General features: G+C 42.5%; 1 protein-coding gene across 1 annotated transcript in view; it reads right to left on the bottom strand.

The window, feature by feature from the left end:
• Positions 1 to 13,054, bottom strand: part of TMEM200A (transmembrane protein 200A) — a 54,210-nt gene extending 41,156 nt beyond the window's left edge. The window contains exon 1 of the mRNA XM_086877055.1: positions 12,788 to 13,054. The gene's annotated coding sequence lies outside the window, so the exon portion shown is untranslated. The remainder of the gene's footprint in view (positions 1 to 12,787) is intronic.
• Positions 13,055 to 16,195: the final 3,141 nt, after the last annotated feature.

The raw sequence follows: 16,195 nt of genomic DNA, 5'->3' as shown, positions 1-16,195 counted from the left end.
CATTTCCAACACCAGGAAATGGGGTTGCAGAACCCTAAGGAAGAAAGCAAGTTCTCACATCTATATAACCCTTCCTATAACTCTAATCTTAACTGCTCAAGCACACAGGGAAGGTTATTGTAAACACACATAGTAAAATAAAGCTCACTGAAATTTCACTACTATTTTTGAAATGAGGTATATGGGCTTTCATTAATGGTTTGTTGTTTTGGTGTTTTTCCAGAATCAACTTGTCACACCTCCTGAAATTTAGTGGCCACAGAAAGTATTCAGTTCCTGTGTTAAGGCATTTCTAAAAGTTCTCTAAAATGTGTTTCTCCTGGACTAGTAGAGACATCTTCCCCATTATATTTCCATTAAGAGTTTGAATATCACTAAAAAAAAAAAAAACTACACATCTTCTTAATATCTTGATTAACTTAATTAAGCTATCATATGGTTCATAATATTCTATTATAATAAAAGAAATTAGATGGAAAAAAAATCTCTCCTTGCAACTCTGAATGTTCGTTCTACTTCAGGCATGTTACTCATATCATTTAGAAATTTAGAACACAGACATTTTAAAATCCAGCTGATAAAAGCATATGTTCAGGGACATTAAGACAATAACAACAAAAAACCACCACCTTAACATGGCTTAGATAAACTAGAGTGTCATCTCTGCAGAAAGCACATTCTGAAGGCTTTGGGGGTTTCCCAGGATGGCAGCTTATTAGCAGAAACTGATTGTCATGTCTTTTAGCAACAACACTTCTAGCTGCTAAGAGCTGTTTTGGCTCGCTTGTGTAATAAAGGCATAATTCACAGAAAACATTTTTGACATTTTTGGGCCATGCACTAGGCCCATGACTACCTAACATACTGAATGACATCCTAACCTTGTTGAAATATATAAGAAATATGCCTGTGACTTCATATAGTCAGGATCTCAAGACACTACCAGAGCAACAGTAACCAAACAAGAATAATTCAATATTTTTACAGTGTTCTTGAGCTCACAGCAGGAAGACAATTTTTGACTATCATCATTCAGTACTCAATCTGAAATATCTAATCCTCCACCAGTTTTGTGACATATATTAAAACTTTCATTAAAATCAAGGATTTATACTGATGCAAAATATAACAGTAGCTGGGAATTCAAATTCTTATGTCTTTGCTGACCTGTTTAATTTATACAACTCTAAAAATTAGCTTTGAAGAAGTCATTCGGTGGTCCAGTATGCAACTTCTAGGTCTTTGCATCCTAGATATAAGCAAAGCTGAATTACCATTTGATTCCTGAAGCATTTGCTACTCTGATGTAGGAAAAAGGAAAACAGATGTGAAGCAAAGGAGGACAGGATGGATCTCCTGCACTACAAAGAGAGGAGACAGCATTACATGGACACAAAAAACCTGAAGGATTTAAAGGACTATTTGACAGAGGAACAGAGTAGACCAGCAATTATTACACCTTACATATAACACCATGTCCATGAGATTTTTACATGTTTTCCTACTCTCCGATATCTTGTCTACATCTATACAATACAGGAGTGGCTTAGGTTCACTTCAGTAGGGCTACAGCATTAAGGTGCTCCTGCAGCTATTCTCATAAACAAAAAAGTAGGGCCTGCAAACCTCCATATGAAGCAAATCCACCACCTGATTTTATTTTTTTAACAAAGAGAGGAGCAATAGTTACACAAATTCCCCAGACTTGTACCAAGATACACACCCATACATGGAAAAGGCAGGTTTGCTTGAGAAAAGCAGACATTACGGTCATATCAGCCTGAAGAGCCACATTAGATTCAGATGAACATTCAAATAATGCAATACTAGCTTGTCTACATAGCCATGATTTTTCCATGCTCCTTCTTCAAGAGCTATCCAGACAGAATGTGGAGAGTTGCTGCACTATAAATATGCAGTCTATCTCTGTAAAAACAAATAAAATCCATATCAAGAATGAGCAATAAAAAAGTTTTACAATAAAGTATCCCAAAAACTAAAACACAAGCCAAATACAAAATTATTAACAGAAGCTATTCATCAGCTTCAATTTTATCATTCTCCCAAAGCTGCAACATGAATTTGTGTAATCTTTTGCACATTGATGGAATCCAGGACCATTTCTCTGTCTGCTTTTCAGATCCCTGCTGTGGCTCATATTTTCTGTTTCCACAGTCTGATCATGATGACTGATAATCCTTCTGAAAAACCTGTTTAAAGCAAGTTATGCTCAGCAACAGTCATCCCCTAGCTTTTGCACACAATGAGCTTGCTTAATCACAGCCGTATGGTTTTACATGTGACATACGTGAAAGTGATTTTAAAGGCTTTTTAAACCATTTCTATTGTTTTGACCAAATCTCAAATTCTATTTTTAAGGAAATCCTCACTGCACCTAAAACAGAAAGAAATCCATAAAGTAGGATCTGTAGACATTTTCTGTCTCATCCTCTCATTGATGTTGCTGTCTAAGAAGGTAATTTCCTATCAAGATGAGATTTTAGGCACAGAAATTTAGAAACCTGCCCAGTTCCTTAACTGTAAGTTCCAAGTGATTACATGCTCAAAATCCCAGCTTTTGAAAAAACAAACTGTCTCAAGATCTAGATAAAAAGTCTTGAAAACATGAACCTCATGCTTATCTTAGCAACCTCTGTGAATGCTCGTTCCTGCAGACCTTCTGTCTGCCTTCCATACAGTGAATCAGTGTATGTGGGCTGGAGCGTGGCTGGAACACCTCCCCAGGATACACTATCCACAGCACATCAGCCACACAACTCATCACAGTCTAAAAGGCAGAAACATGGTGAAAAGGAAGACAAGAAGCAGTACAAACACACATATGACCGTGCTAAGGATAGTCTTCCAAAGCAATGCAGTTGTTGAAGAGAAGCTTTTAAATAGAGTGTTTGCAAAGATTTCTAAAGTTATAAACCTCTGGAGAACAGCAGGCACAACAGATCAGATCCCATTCTACGGCTCTTTACCTGCTCTGTCAAAGCCTCTGCTGTCACTGTTGAAGACCTGAGTTTTATTCCTACCATGTTTTTTTCTCTTCTAAATTGCTAACCTTGGCAAATGCAAACATTTAGCCCCATCATTCCTTGTGGATGTACTGGAAGACATGAAGGAAAGCAGTGTTTTGATATTATTGCCACACATACTTCCAGCCATGCTACAAAAGACCCACTTCTTCCAGTCATTCAGATAAGAGCATCTTTACTACTTGACTAAGATATTATTTGCAAAAATTATAGTCTTGTCACTATAAAATAATTGATGTTTGTGGTTGTTGCTTTACTACTGACCTGTCCATTTATCTACATTCTGCCTTCATAATACCATTATATTCACAGTCCTGCAATTGTCAAGTAATGAGAATTTACCTACAGTTGTTTACCTACAATTTTTTACCGAAGTATAATAAACTGTGTCAATTTGTGTGAGTTTTCTGCTACAGCACCCAGCTACTGAATGCCTGAAACTGAATCAAATGTAGGTGATTAAGCACGAGACTACTAATATAAAGCAATCAAGGAACCCACATAATAAACATTACCCAGACCTCCAAGCTTCACGCCTGACCTGAGAAGCCACAAGTCTCTGAGCCCTGGAAGAGTTTCAGCCACATACTTTTGGAAATACGGGTATTCCCAAGCACAGTCTTACTGTTGGAAGGGCAACATTCTCAACTAATTTCAGAGCACATGACTCATCACAAAAGTCTTCCAATCCAAATTTCCATAACATCATCACCCTCTCCAAGGGCCTTCTCAATTTCAGACTGGTTTCTCTACACTCTGTCACTTTCCCCATCCAAATTCATAGTCTGCTGTAGCAGACCTTTCATATTCTCCTTTTTTTTCCCTCCCCATTTCCCCAGTAAATGCTTCTTCAACTGTGAGAATAGCAAGATTAAGGAAAAAAGCTCCAAACTGAATTCTGAAGCCGTCTCCTCAGTCACAAGGTTTAACTAAGCTGTATTTAACCTGAGGGTGATGCTGATCTTAGCTTTTTAAGGAATTTTGAGCAATGTCTTAGGCCCATTTCCCCAAGCACTCAATATTCTCAGCCGAAAATTACCTCCTAAGCACAAACCTGGAAACTAAGATGACAAACCTTACTCAGAATCAAATTTTGCCTAGTAACAATTAAAATATTCTATAAAAGAAATAGAGTCTTCCCTGAGTCTAGGTCTAAACTCCGGAAGGAAGGACTGCAGAGACTAAGGCTCACACAGACTACTTTCAGCTCCACTTTCTTCCCTTGGAGTTTGCCTTCCTTAACACAGAGTAAATACTTGGTAACATGCACACCAATAAAAATGGTTGTAAAAGCAAAGATTAGGTACTCTCAAAATTCTTTGGAGAAAGTAGGAAAAACCACGACAGTCACACATCAAGAAGTCATAGAATGCTTTAGATTGGAAAAGACCCCATGAATCCAACCGTTACCTCAGTACTGACTTCCAAGTCCACCACTACACCATGTCTCTACATGCCACATCGACACACTTTTTAAGTACCTCCAGGGATGGTGACTCAATCACTTCCCTTGGCAGCCTGTTACAATGCTTGACAACCCTTTTAGTAGGGAATTTTTTCCTACCCTATAATCACACGCTTGCATGCTATAAAAGCTGCACAACACAACATTAACAGAAAGCTATACTACTTCATCTGGGCCGAGCCTCTCATAATCTAAATCTAATCCTATCTTACATTTTTTACATGAATTATATATGTAATACCATCTAGTCATAATCTCCAAATTTCACAGGGAAAAACCAACCAACCAAACATCAATCTAACTGAATTTAAGTTTGCAAGATTAAGAACTTAAATAAAAAAGAACTACAGTTTCAGCTATAACCTCTTCTCATTACCGTTTCACCTGTACAGCCAATAGGACAATAAAAAAATTACAAACTTGCATTCTGCAAAATACAGCATTGCTTGTCCTTAATCAGTAAACACTTCTGTGTGTAATTTAATTGGTATGCATACTGGTAGCAGACTTGGATTGGACCCGTGTCTTTCTAATATAATATAATCTATTGAACTATGTTCCAGCAATGTATGCAGATATTCCACCAGGGGCACCAGTTAATGAGGCCACGTCCTAGGAGAATAATATTGAATTAGCAAAAGAATGGCAATAAATTCAGAATAGGCGTCTGCAAAGTAATTTGAGAAGAAATGTCTTCCTGGCAAAGAAAAAAGCAAATACTTTGTAGGGGTCATAGGAAGGGTTTGGGGAAAGCACTTTGGCACTGAATTAATGCAAAGTGATTTTACTGCTCTAAAGTCTATAAAATGTATTAATAGGCAAGACAGGACTTCCCAAGAAGAGTCTGTTAGGCCTCTGGATGTTTATTATTAATATCTGCTAGCCATTTCTGTACAAGCTATTATTACCAGGCAAACAAATGTGACATTAAGAAACTGTCGGCTAGATGTTTACTTTGTAAATTTTATGCTTGTTTGGCAAATCTCTTGTAATCCATTTGGGAGTATGGTCACTGTATCAGTCAAGTTGGAAGTGACCACAGTAGATCATCTGGTCCAACCTCCTTTCTCAAGCAGGATAACATGGCATGGGATTGTGTCTAGACAGTTCTTCAATATCTCCAGTGAGGGAGACTCCACACCCTCTCTGGGCGATCATTCCACTGCACAATCACTGCACAGTAAAGAAATTCTTCCTCGTATTCAGGTGGTACTTCCTGTGCATCAGTCTCTGTCCGTGGTCTTTATCCCAGTGGTTTGCACCACCAAGCAAAGCCTGGTTTCATCCTCTTGGCACCACCCTTTAGATATTTATACACATTGATGAAGTGCCCTCCCAGTCATCTCTTCTCAAGGCTGAACAGGCCCAGCCCCCTCAGCCTTTCCTCATAAGAGAGATGCTCCAGTCCCCTAGTCATCCTCACAGCCCTCCCCTAGACCTGCTCCAGAGGCTCCACGTGTCTCTTGTACTGAGGAGCCCAGAACTGGACACAGCACTCCCCACTAGGCCTCACTAGGGCTGAGCAGAGGGGCAGGATCATCTCCCATGTCCTGCTGGCAATGCTCTTCATAATGCATCCCAGGATGCCACAAAGTGGCTACTCTCTCAGTGTCCCAGTATGTCATTCCACCAAGTCCACAAATTTTGTGTATCCAAACAATGTTCTAAATTCCATTTTCCATATTACTGAAGTTACTAGTGTGATAGCAAGCTGACATCAGATTTCTTTTAACGTAATTAGAGCAGACAATGTCTTCCAAATATAGCTTTTAACACACTACTTCTATTTAAAATCTGTGTATATTAGGATCATTGTAGTAAGATAGTTTCAGCTGAGATGGAAAAACATTCTAACAAGTCATGGATCTCGTGCTCAGTATGCCTGGTGTCCCCAGGCACAGGCCCAGGTGGTGGGACCCACCATGTCTCTTTCACACTACCCCAAGAATGTCAGGGACATTTGTGGTCAAGGTCAGCTAGCAGCCTCTCAGGAACTTAGCTGGCTCAGTCCAGAAGCTCTTTCTAAATAGTCAGTTTGGATATGACTGTCTGAAAGATGGTTTAACAGCCACACAGAGCCAGACCACTCTGGCTGACCTCATGGCCAGAAAACATGCCTTGGCTTCATTAGTTTCTTTACACAGATACAGCAAAAACATATCAGAAAGAAAAATCTGAGCAAGTAGGGTAGCTAAGTATTCACAATAAATACTAGTTAATTATCCAGTGTTTGAAGGATGTTCTCATTGTGCTTATTCTGCTCACTGGTCTTCTGGGAGACAATGACAAATTACACAGATCAATATGGTGGTAACTTTTGGGTTTAGAGTATTAGTCTGCTTGAAAATGAAAGCAACAGTTCACCTAACTTTCAAGTACTCAAAATGAAGTTTCTATCTTTGTAAGCAAACTATCCTTCATAGCTCCCTTTCCTTTCTTATGTCTGTCTAAACTGATTTACTGACAGTGTATCTTCTGGAAGAAGTGTTTAACATCATTTTTGCAGAACATTTTACTTACAACACAACAAAAACAGTTCATTCAAAATGCATCTCAGTGAGACAACAATTAATCTCTTCATTTTCCAGTCTGATTTCCCATGAGACGCTTCAAAAAAGAAATACCACCGCATCTTTTATTCTTACTTTTATTCTTATTCTTATCTCCATTATTTGAGTTTCTTTCCATTCATAACTCTGGATGTAGCACAATTTTTCTTTAGAAATGCAACTTACTATATTTCATCCTTTTTCTGCCTTCATATTTTTTCTATCTTCAATACTTCCATTCTGTGTTTTGCTCTTTGTTCCCCTTTCCTTTCTCCCTCGGCTTTGTTTTTGAGGTTTTTTTTGTCTGTTTTCTGTCATCTAACTTCTTCCTACAAAAATAATAGTCACACCTCAGGTGAAACAAGCCAACTGTTAAATACACAATAATTTATAGCAAGAAGCAGACCTCTGCCAAATCTCAAACTGTATCAGATTTATTCAGCTGACCCCACCATGACATCCATCTCTAGAAAGCACTCTTGCAGAGCTCGTCCTTTTTTCCAAGCAGAGGGATGCCCCACACCTTTTGTACCAAGTTTGTCTAGCACAAGATCATACAAAAGACAGCAGCTAGAGCAGCTGTTATCTACACCCTGTGTGCTTCAAGGAACAGCCCTTGGGAAAGCTTGTTTGCTGAAGTAACATGCTGCCCCAACACACAAGGCTGCTTTCATCCCTCTTTATGAAGGAATAAAGTCATACACCTCACATGTACATCACATATGTGATATGACTTTGTTACTTTGAATTACCCAAAGGAAAGAGAAAACTCCAGGATTCTGAGCAACAGTTTTACTCCAGATGGAAGGACAAATAATAGCACTTCTCATTTAATACATAAGTGAAATGGAAGTGATGAAATTAACTAGATACAAACTCATTCTTCAACAATGTGCAACTGATTACAGATAAACAGAGTGATTTATTCAGACACATTCAGATGGAGAATGTGAAAAAAACCCCTATATTACTGTTACCACTGACACCAAATTCAACATAAGAAGTGACATTTATAACAGGCTTCTAATTAATGTGCTTTTATGATGGTTTAAATTGACAGAAATAAAAATTATTTTTCCCTTTTATTAGAAAAAATAAGTATGACTACTATTGAAAAGCTCCTTAAAAATTGGTTTCATATCCCATTCACTCTCTGAGCTAATGCTACAGATTTATAGGTATCGAAGCACAAACCTCTACTACTTAAAGAATTTAGTGAAAGCAACCAATTGTCAGAACTGATAAGCTATTAGCACTCAACTGTATCAATGCTTTGTCGAAAATGTCCTTCCCATTTTGCAGCCAGCAGGAATGTGGTTTCAACTGACTCAAATTTCTGCACTTTTTAATCAATCGGTTTTAAAACCACAACACTGAGATGATCAGCCCAACCGTATCTGTGAAACAGTAACTAGAAAAAACAAACTCATATAAAAAAGGTTGTTTCCTCTTTCCTTCTACTTCTTTGTCTTTCAACTAGTTCCTATGAACAGTAACCTATGCTATATTTTGCATCTCTTGAGAATTTTAAAATCTAATTTATTATTGAATGTATCTAAAGCATTCTTCATTAAAGTCCTTTTTTTCTGATTCAGTAAGAGCTTCATCACTCAGCTTAGTGAGGAAAACTTAAAAGACAATTTAGAGAAATACCTCATTTATTTCTACTTATTTCAACTGGGGGGAAATAGTCACACTACTAACAAAAGGAACAATTCCAGTGGTATGTAACTGATAACAAGATGTTGATATAGACAGGCACAAGAGAGTAAAGTGAAAACCATTTACATTTCATGTAAGACTTTTCAGAATCTTTTATACACAAAAAGGTAGCTGATTGCTTTATTTTCCAGAAATACAGCAGAAAATCTCTGCTGTATCATTACATCTCATTTGCAATGCTCCTCAGATGCCTAGTTTTGGTTAGGTGGCTTTGCACCACTGTGTCACACTTTTTAGGTACTAAAACATGCAGAAAAAGGAATGATAACTTCCCCCAACTAGAAACACTGATGGATAAAGGAAATGACTGAGAATAAACATCCTCCTTTCTCAGGTCTTCTGGATATAGATTACTTTTAAAATCACCACAAACATGTTCTGCTACTGCTGCAGATAAAAGGCTTCAAGTAGGTCTGTACTACAGGTTATCCATCCCATTTGGCTAGCTGTGCAAAAAAAAAAAAGAAAAACCTGATTTTTAAAAGGCATCTACAAATCACATACTTTAAAATCACTGATCATATAAGAAAGTTCAGGAAGGAAAAGGTAATTTCATTTACACTAAGAGCTCAATATAACATCAGTACTTCAGTACTAAGTTCTGTCATCAGGTCATTGGGTGGCAAGATTCACCTATTTGAAGAGCAGTTACGTATATGCATGCACCTGGTACTGAATTGTCTGATGAGGAAATAGTTAATGATGGAACAGAGTAACAACATCTTGCTTTAGAGCTAGACTGAAGCCTCAGCATGAAAGTTTAGAACAGTGCTTATTCTCACACACTCCACATATGGTGGACACTGAGGAGCCAGTAAAACTAGTGGGCAGAGCAACAGCAGTGTAAAACATCTGCTCAGTCGTTTAATTCAGTTATGTTGTCAGCATTTCACCCTTCCATGCAATCAACAGTCCACTTAACCCACACTATCTCTGGGTAAGTAGGTTCTTATGTTCTACCCAGTAAAGAAGAAAACTAAAAACTTTTCCTTACAGTATTTTTACTGTACAACTAATGTGCTAGCTAAAACTAGAGCACTAACTCAAGCATTGCTTCTAATTTCCATTTACTTCTAGTAGGCTTGCAGAGTATGTGTGCAACTCCTCTCAAAAGGTTTTTAAATCCTCAACTATTTATTAGTACCTTTGAGTTATTCAAAGGTTATTAGCAGCACAGGAAGCAATACAAAGATTCTATTGATAAATGGGCACGGAGAATGGACCTCCCCAAATCCTGACATGATTTCTTCCCATATTCATCATAAGGCAGCATCAGAATTTTTAACAAGGTTTCAGAGAATACAATGGTCTTCTTAAAGGCTTTTACACAGAACTGTAATACAAACAGCATTCTACCTGGTTTTCAGCTGCCTTTCCAGATGTATTCTCCTTAGACTCTGTTTACCAGCCTCATACAGAGGTCTGAAACACGTTAAGATGTCTAAACTGGCATGAGACACCTATGCCTTTATGTTACAAATGTCTTCCTACATTACTCTCCTATCTCACACACTAGAAGATTATTTGCAACTGCCTCTTTGTTCCAGCATCGTGAGATCAAAAATGTAGATTACAAGGCAGTGATCTGTTTATAAAGCACAATGGCACCAAATCATCATCACCAGCTAGGACACAAAGTTCCCCCTCTACTACACTCTCTACCAGTATTACAGGCAAGACTGACAGGATTTTACTGTTAATTAAAAAAAAAATAAAAATGGGAAACTATTCGTGACAACAGGTTTCATATATTTTATATCATGACTTTGTCTGGTTTCAGTAATTTTAGTGGGAGTTTTCACTGATTTTCAGCGTTTCAGATTTCTGGCTCCTAAAATATACTGAGCAAAACACAGTAAGTATCAGTCTCCTCCTGCTGTTGCATTGATGTACTTTACTCCTTAACCAAATTTTACTCTGCATTTTCCCCTTTCACCCCTAAGAGGTGAGATCCAACAGAGAATATACAACCCATGAGATGTGGCTGAGGTGAGCACCTGCACACAGCACAGGTATTTTGTGTCTAGGCCCAGCATTCAGGGAAGTAGAGGCAGAACACACTGAAGACTTGGTCCAGGGAAGGTCCAGTAGTGCAGTGAGGTCAGTGAAGAGTTTCACTGAAGTTACCAGGACCTACTGCCATGTGCAAAGAACTCAGATCTCAGGTGATGACCATCAGGGATGGAAGTTGGAACTGCGTACTTGCTTGAGAGTGAGCAAACTTTTCAGTCCTTTGTCAGAGAAGGACTTGCTTAGCCCATACTTCACAGGATTAAATTCAAACAGCTCACTTTTTAATTGCTCTGATTACAGAGCTTCAATAAAAATTAATTCCAGTGAGTTTATATTGGGCAAAACCATTTCTGGTTTCATTTCTATGAATATAAACTATTCATAGAACCAAAACCATTTGGTTCTATGCATTCTGGCATAGAATAAAATACTTCTAGTGCACTGAATGATTGTCTCAGTAGCCCAACTTGCATTTGGATCATTGTTGCAATCCAAACAAGGAATAACAAATAAAATGTTTCTATGCCAACAAAATATAAATTATATATATGATTTTACTTCCCAAATTACTAGTTAAGTACTTTATATCTTTATCCATGAGAGTGTTTTTCTATTTTCAGGACAAAACATCTAATTGTAGCTCATGTTTTGAATTACTAAAAAATTATCTTACAATTATCATCTAACAAGTATTTAGCTAGAAGTACATTTCCTGGCAACAAAAGTACACTAAACCATTCCAAACTTGAATGACCCTTTAGCTTCATCATTAGGGAACTTCAGTTACATACAATGAAAATACGCTTTTCTGGTTTAAATGCTGGGGTTTTAGCCACACTTTCTACAAAACAGCACCAAAACTATTAAAAGGAAGAAAAAAAAAAAAAAATTGCTTCTTCCTATCTGAACACTTGGTATCCATCACATGGATAGCATGCACCATCTACTTAGAGAAAAAATAAGAGAATTGTTGCTAGTGTATTGATCTGGCATCAAGGTAAGCCAGAGAAACCTTTGCTGACAGAATTTTATTGAGCAATATAGTCCTCATGTCCCAAGAGCATTATGAAGTGAAAGTCCACTACATCGCTACAGGTTATTTTGTAGTTCATGTTACACAGAACGCTACACTAAAGGAATACTTCTGTCTGGATACTTTTGCCTTTGAACAACAAAACCCGTTTTATTTTTCATAACTAGTGCATACAAAAGACTAAGTGTCAAGTAGATACAGCTACTGCAATTCCAGATCGGCACAACAGCTGCACGCGTATTGAATTCAAGCGTAAACACTAACAATGTTTGTCTTAGTAGAATATCAGGAGTATCTGCCATGCACCCGAGCTGTTCGCAGTACTTTTGTTTCAAAGTCTGCCTGCTTATGTCTACCCGGTGAGCCATTTGTTTAGCAATGAGTTACGCTGGCACGCAAGGGAATAGGGCAAACCCCTTGCCGTCCCCATCTGCCTCTCATCCTTCCAGATAACCAGCACACCACCATTTTCCCCGCAAACAAAGGTTAAAGAAAGCCCAGCTCCTGTGAAAATAAAAGCAATGGGGCAACTCGCGGGGTCGGGAGCGGCACGGGGGTCTCAGCCCGGGGGCAGCCCCCGGCGGGGCAGGGCCGAGCCGGGATCCCGACCGGCGGGGCAGGCGACGGCAGCACTAAAGTATTTCGGACCAAGAGCAGACAAAAGAGGGTGTGTAGCAGCTGCGCGGAGCGCGGCAGCCGCCGGCACGCCAGCCCGCTCCGATGGGGAGGCAGAAAGTCCATTTCTAGCAGGGAAAAACCCACCCACCCGTGCCGCTCCCTCCCTGCCCCTCGCCGCCGAGGGCAGGGGCGCGTCCCCCCGTGCCCCCGGCCAGCGCCGGCAGGAGCGCGCAGCGCGCAGCCCCTCCGCTCCCGAGGAGAGGTGACGGCTGCGGGCGGGTTCAAGTTCGGGGGCGAGGGGCAGACCCCGACCGGACTCACCCCCACTCGCCTCGCCGCTTACCTGTGGGGAGGTGCGCGGTGCCCGCAGCCCTCCCGGCGCAGCGAGCTGCGGAGGTGCGCCGCGCCCGTCAGACACGGGGCTTCTCCGGTGAGGCGGCGGCTGGCTCAGGGAGTGACAGGGCGGCGGCTCCCCTCGCCCTTCCCCGGCACCGAGCTCGGCGAGAGGCGGGCGGGGGCAGGCATGGCGAGCAGGCAGGAGCGGGGCCGGGGCGGTCACTGCCGGCCGGAGGAGGACGCCCGCCGCCCGGGGGCTGCGCGCCCCCCCGCCGCCAGCGCAGGGCCAGCCGGAGGCGGCCTCCCCCTGCTCGCCCCGCGGCGACGGGCGGGTGCCATAGCAGCGCTCCGCGGGAAGGGCCGCCGAGCAGCCGCCCAGGGGGGCGTGGGCGGGCGGCGGCTCCGCGGCGCAAAACTTTCCCGGCTCCCCTGCAGGGTGCCCGGGCGGCGCTCGCCCCCGGCGGCGCCGCGGGGGAGGTGGGAGGGCACGGACCCCGCTCTCGCAGCCGGCCCCACCGCTCCGCTCCGCTCCGCTCCGCTCAGCGCCGCCTGGGCTCGGCCCCCGCCGCCCGCCCGCAGCAAAGTTTCACTCCGAAACCTCGCGGCTGCGGCCCCATCTCCATGGAAACGACCCCCTGCTTTCCCTGCGCTCCCCACGGGACGAGGCGGAGGCGGGCAGCCCCCTCTCCGGGCGCGACGACGGGAGGCAGCCGGGACCAGCCCAGCGGGCGCTAGGCAGGTCTGGCCGCAGGCAGCGCCCGGGACGGGACGGCAGCCGGGGAAAGGGGCAGGCTGAGCCGCGGGACCGGGACGCCGCTCCTTCTCTACCTCCCGCCCCGGGGGAAGTTTGCCGGCTCCCCGCCTCCGCTGCGGGACCTCCCCGCGCTGCTCTGGCGGCAGCCCCGGCGGAGCGGCGGGTTTGTATCGGCCCGGTTCCGCCCCGCCGGGCGCAGGGGCCGCCGCCGCCAGGGAGGAGTCACCGGCGGGCGGCCGGGGGCGGCGGCGCGGGAGCGGAGCGGAGCGAGGGGGTGCCGGCCACGGTGGTGCGGGGTTTATCCGCTGGGAATCGGCCTTTCCCGGCGGGGGTCGGTCTTTCCTGACGGTGCAGGACCTCCGGGTGCGGGACCGGGTGCCCGCCCTCCTTGACCCCGTGTGAGAGCCGGACGGAAACCGTGGGAGCGCAGAGTGATTCACCGCAATGTGGGGGCTCTTTACCTCGGATGCAATTATGTTTTATGATTCAGCTTTTCATTTTAATTTTATTCATTCTTATTTTGGAGAGTTTCTTATGAGGCCGCCCGCTCACCCCTCGTGTCCTGCCAGGGACGGCAAAGGTGATGTTCCTTGTGCTCGCACCTTCCAGTCGGGCGAGGTAATCCAGCAGATGCGTTTAGCAGAGGGAATGATTCCAGCCTGCATGGGAGCCCTCCACATTTATAAGTCAAACATATCTTCTTGGGGGGGGAAATAAAAACTATTGTGCTCTTGGTTTGCATTGATAGCAGGTTTTATTTCAGTTTTTAAAGTTGATTTGACTTAAGTATTGCTGTTTTCTTTTTTTTTCGATTCACCACAATTCTACCTATGCATCTCCCCCCCAAAAAAAAATAAAAAAAAATACTGAACTTGGTATAAATATATCTATTTTTTTCTGGGGAAGTACTTCCCTCAAGACAGTGGCTTAGCAGCCACCATCCATCCTGCAACAGTACTTCCAATCATAAATGCCTACAATTGCTTTGGGGTTGTACAGTGTGTTGTGAGCACTCAGTATAAAGATTTATAAAGATTGTAATCCTGGTGGCTGCAGTGGCTTCTGCAATTAATACATCCTTCATTATCACTTCATTGTAGCAAGGAGACACACATGCCAGTGATTCCAGACTAGCAGAGACAGGTACTATTCCTCAGAAGTTTGAAATACTGCATTTCCAGCTGTTTGGCATGTTTTGTTTCAAGGAGTGAAGAATCACTTTCAAGTGTCAGATTTCTGCCTGTTCACTCAGCTATTGCTGGATCTGTAATTTGGTTTGTGTGTGATGTAACATGTATTTCATGTCAGCTAGTGAGAGGACAGGTCTGCTGGCAGTTGTGTACTTCAGAGATGTCAAATTTTGAAAGGCCCAGCTGTGTATCACAGAGGCAATGGATGAAAGGGTGATACATACCCACCAAATCCCAAGTAAATGTAATATCCCTGCTAGTGAGAAACCAGATATTTTCTTTAGAATTTATGGAAAATGTTGATGTGGAAGAGATAAGGAAACTTCACACTCTTGTGCTGTCAGTAGATGATGAAGTGTTGTCCAGGCACGTGACATGAACCACTGCTGGTTTCACCACTGCTCTTGTACTGTCTCTGGAAGGGCTGGGGCTTTTAAATCTAAAAGGCAAAAAAATTGTTCAGTTCTTGGTACTGACCTTTCTTTTCCCTCCAACAGTGGACTTGGTATAGAGTATCACTGTACCTTTTTTCTTGTGGTTTAACCCCAGCTGGCAACTAAACACAACACAGCCACTTGCTCTCCCCTTGTGGGATGGCAGAGAGAATCAGCAGAGGAAAAGTGAGAAAACTCATGGGCTGAGATGAAGATATTTAATAAGTAAAGCAAAAGCCATGTGTGCAAGCAAAGCAAAACAAGGAATTCATTCACCGTTTCCCATGGGCAGGCAGGTGTTCAGCCATCTCCAGGAGAGCAGGGCTCCATCGCATATAGCAGTGATGTGGGAAGACAAATCCCATCACTCTGAACATGCCTCTCTTCCTCCTTCCTCCAGCTCTGTTTGCTGACCATGATACATACACTATGGAATATCCATTTGGTAAGTTGGGGTCAGCTATCCAGCCCCCTCCCAGCAACTTGTGCACCCACAACCTCTCCACTGGTGGATTGGAATGAGAAGTGGAAAATCCTTGGCTCTTAGATAAGCACTGCTTGGCAGTAATTAGTTTTATCAATAGCACAGTTCCTGACAGCTAGCCCCATACTAGCCCATGCTAGCTGCTATGAAGAAACCATCCTCATAAATCCACAGATATTTATGTTCTCAAACAGTGCCCATCCTAAAAAAAGCCCTAGGCAAGTGACAGAAAGAACCAGTGTGTTTTCAGAGACAGAGTGAATAGGTTGAGGGACTAATTTCAGTACTGTTACTAGGTGAGAAGCATCTCTAGGGTAGATTTCCCCTTGCATTTGCTGTATGTGCAAAACCCACTGACAGTGAACCACATAATTGTTTTTTTACATGATCCATAAGTTATATGTAGAAAAATGTGATCATTTATATTAATGTGGGCAGCACATTTTGTGGGAGATTTCTGTGGATTATAGTACAAGAGCTGCCCACCTATGTGACAGACATTTGGAAGAGGTGTTTTGCAAGCAGATGAAGCTCAGTTTTGCTACTTGCATGT

The sequence above is a fragment of the Cyanistes caeruleus genome, chromosome 2 (genome assembly GCF_971803275.1).
Source record: "Cyanistes caeruleus chromosome 2, bCyaCae1.hap1.1, whole genome shotgun sequence".
Lineage (NCBI taxonomy): Eukaryota > Metazoa > Chordata > Aves > Passeriformes > Paridae > Cyanistes > Cyanistes caeruleus.
The sequence above is the reverse complement of the archived record's forward strand: the minus strand, read 5'-3'. Positions and strand labels throughout refer to the sequence as shown.